The sequence below is a fragment of the Salvelinus sp. IW2-2015 genome, linkage group LG28, assembly GCF_002910315.2.
Source record: "Salvelinus sp. IW2-2015 linkage group LG28, ASM291031v2, whole genome shotgun sequence".
NCBI lineage: Eukaryota > Metazoa > Chordata > Actinopteri > Salmoniformes > Salmonidae > Salvelinus > Salvelinus sp. IW2-2015.
In genome coordinates, this window is record NC_036868.1 from 4,744,405 (window position 1) to 4,748,657 (window position 4,253).

Here is a 4,253-nt window from a genome sequence, read left to right on the forward strand (position 1 = left end):
CTTGGGAAGTAAGGCAGCTCCAGAATTCAGCCGTTTCTGTGGTGGTGGTGGTGGTGGGGGGGGGGGGCACAGAGCGTGGGCGCCCTGTTCAAGAGAGAACAGCACAACAACGGTAAGTCCAAAATACGTTTTGTATAATGCTGTATAAGTGATGTAATATGCCAGGGAGATATGTAACTGTAACTGTTGTGTAGTAAACTGTTAGAAGCCTATGTGTCTCACCTAAGAATTTGTCCCTCTCTCCCACAGAACTTAGCCTACCATTCTGACTTCAGAGATTCAGATTTAGAAATTCGAGATTCACTTGGTACTGCACATGTAGCCTATAGCCTGTTATAGAGAAATGTCATCATTGAATATTGTAAAAGCTTTCATTGTCTACTTATGCACCGCCGTTAATAGCCTACTGTTCTGACTTGGTGTACAGGAGAATACTGTAAGAACAGCCCACGTTCTGAATTCTGTCGCTGTCCATTTCAAAAGTGCAGAACATAGAGGCATATAGGCTACGTCCGTCTCAGTTCGCTCATGTCTTAATCTACATTACGGCTTACCTCTTATCCGCTCATCGCTCCCTTATGCCATAGTTAGTTTATACATCTCCATTGTTATTTTGCTTATATAGGTCTATCTCATTATCTTAGTCATCATTTTAGGCAATGTTACAATTATGCATAAACTGTTTTGCTCACTTTGTGTATTACAATTAGCCCATGTGCCTTTCTCCACGAGGAAGGGATACTATATAATGTTGTTGGGTCTGGAACCATGAGGAGGGGATACTATATAATGTTGTTGGGTCTGTAACCGTGAGGAGGGAATACTATATAATGTTGTTGGGTCTGTAACATGAGGAGGAGATACTATATAATGTTGTTGGGTCTGTAACCGTGAGGAGGGGATACTATATAATGTTGTTGGGTCTGTAACATGAGGAGGGGATACTATATAATGTTGTTGGGTCTGGAACATGAGGAGGGGATAATATATAATGTTGTTGGGTCTGTAACCGTGAGGAGGGGATACTATATAATGTTGTTGGGTCTGTAACCGTGAGGAGGGGATACTATATAATGTTGTTGGGTCTGTAACCATGAAGAGGGATACTATATAATGTTGTTGGGTCTGTAACCATGAGGAGGGGATCTATATAATGTTGTTGGTCTGTAACCATGAGGAGGGATACTATATAATGTTGTTGGGTCTGTAACGTGAGGAGGGGATACATATAATGCTGTTGGGTCTGGAACCATGAGGAGGAGATACTATATAATGTTGTTGGTCTGTAACCATGAGGAGGGGATACTATAATAATGTTGTTGGGTCTGTAACCATGAGGAGGAGATACTATATAATGTTGTTGGGTCTGTAACCATGAGGAGGGATACTATATAATGTTGTTGGGTCTGTAACCATGAGAGGGGATACTATATAATGTTGTTGGGTCTGTAACCGTGAGGAGGGGATACTATATAATGCTGTTGGGTCTGGAACCATGAGGAGGAATACTATATAATGTTGTTGGGTCTGTAACCATGAGGAGGGATACTATATAATGTTGTTGGGTCTGTAACATGAGGAGGAGATACTATATAATGTTGTTGGGTCTGTAACCATGAGGAGGGATACTTATATATGTTGTTGGGTCTGTAACCATGAGGAGAGATACTATATAATGTTGTTGGGTCTGTAACCGTGAGGAGGGGATACTAATATATGTTGTTGGGTCTGAACTGGAGGAGGGGATACTATATAATGCTGTGGGTCTGGAACCATGAGGAGGAGATACTATATAATGTTGTTGGGTCTTAACCGTGAGGAGGGGATACTATATAATGTTGTTGGGTCTGGAACCTGAGGAGGGGATACTATATAATGCTGTTGGGTCTGGAACCATGAGGAGGAGATACTATATAATGTTGTTGGGTCTGTAACCGTGAGGTGGGGATACTATATAATGTTGTTGGGTCTGGAACCGTGAGGAGGGGATACTAATATAATGTTTGTTGGGTCTGTAACCGTGAGGAGGGGATACTAATAATGTTGTTGGGCTGTACCATGAGGAGGGATACTATATAATGTTGTTGGGTCTGAACCATGAGGAGGGGATACTATATAATGTTGTTGGGTCTGTAACCATGAGGAGGGATACTATATAATGTTGTTGGGTCTGAACCATGAAGAGGGGATACTATATAATGTTGTTGGGTCTGTAACCATGAGAGGGGATACTATATAATGTTGTTGGGTCTGAACCGTGAGGAGGGGAACTATATAATGTTGTTGGGTCTGTAACCATGAGGAGGAGATACTATATAATGTTGTTGGGTCTGTACCGTGAGGAGGGGATACTATATAATGCTGTTGGGTCTGTAACCTGAGGAGGAGATACTATATAATGTTGCTGGGTCTGTAACCATGAGGAGGGGATACTATATAATGTTGTTGGGTCTGTAACCATGAGGAGGGGATACTATATAATGTTGTTGGGTCTGTAACCGTGAGAGGGGATACTAATATAATGTTGTTGGTCTGTAACCATGAGGAAGGATACTATATAATGTTGTTGGGTCTGTAACCGTGAGGAGGGGATACTATATAATGTTGTTGGGTCTGGAACTGTGAGGAGGGGATACTATAATATGTGTTGGGTCTGGAACCATGAGGAGGAGATACTATATAATGTTGTTGGGTCTGTAACCGTGAGGAGGGATATATATAATGTTGTTGGGTTCTGGAACCGTGAGGGGGGATACTATATAATGCTGTTGGGTCTGGAACCATGAGGAGGGAGATACTATATAATGTTGTTGGGTCTGTAACCGTGAGGGGGATACTATATAATGTTGTTGGGTCTGGAACCGTGAGGAGAGGGATACTATATAATGTTGTTGGGTCTGTAACCGTGAGGAGGGGATACTATATAATGTTTGTTGGTCTGTAACCATGAGGAGGGGATACTATATAATGTTGTTGGGTCTGGAACCATGAGGAGGGGATACTATATAATGTTGTTGGGTCTGTAACCATGAGGAGGGATACTATATAATGTTGTTGGGTCTGGAACCATGAGAGGGGATACTATATAATGTTGTTGGGTCTGTAACCATGAGAGGGGTACTATATAATGTTGTTGGGTCTTGAACCGTGAGGAGGGGATACTAAGAAGGAGACAATGTTTGTATGCTGCTTTATTGATATATATTTTTTTACATTGTTTGCGCAACTGACATGTGACACGAATTAATGCCAGAATTACATGCATAACAGGCCATTTAAAAAAGATATGCTTACTGGTGGGGCTTTGGCCTGAATGAAGGGTRGCCACTGTTCCTCACTGGTTATTTGGACAAATCACGACCCCCCCCCCCCAAAAAAAAATGTAACCAGGCAAGTCAGTTAAGAACACATTTATATTTACAATGCCGGCCTACCCCGGCCAAACCCAGACAACGCTGGGCCAATTGTGTACCGGCCTATGGGACTCCCAATCATGGCTGGATATGATACAGCRTGGATTTGAACCAGGGACTATATTGACCCCTATTACACTGTGATGCAGTGCCTTAGACCACTGCGCCACTCGGGAGCCTTATGTTGTTCTTTCTAGCATTTCAACTATCTCTTAACATGTATGGACCCATAATTATTTTGAGCAGCTGACCAATTACGTGAGACTTTAGTTCTGGGTTAACCGAGTTTATGCTAACCCTAACACACTGAATGGCATCCACATGACAGAACCCATTTTGTCAGCTTCATGGAGAGACTGCTGCCATACTATCTCAGCTCAACACTTATTTTCAGGCTCGTCTTCCCCCTGATACAACAGATTCACAGACTGGATCTACCTGCTAGCTGTCAGTAAATCAGAGTAGGATCTGGACGTGAGGACAATGCAGGCATACCTTCCTGAAGATTATGCTGCTGTCTTCAGAACARCTCCTCAGAGACCAGGCAAGGGATTTGTTAGAGGAAGGCTGTTAAGAGGAAAAAGCTAGCAGACAGCAGCTGACTCTCTGGTGGATCTACAGAATAGCCAAATCTAAACAGACATGGTGAAAAGCCTTCAACCGGTCTAACGCTGTAGTCACTACAGTGTAGTGTTAGGTTATGCTGATATTGGCATACATTAGGCTWRATTTGTACCTTAGAAACCTTCGACACACATACCTTAGACATTTGTACCTTGCCTGCCTTTGTCTGTGATGGTCAAAGGTTTGTGTAGAAATGTGTTTTTATGGTAGTACTGT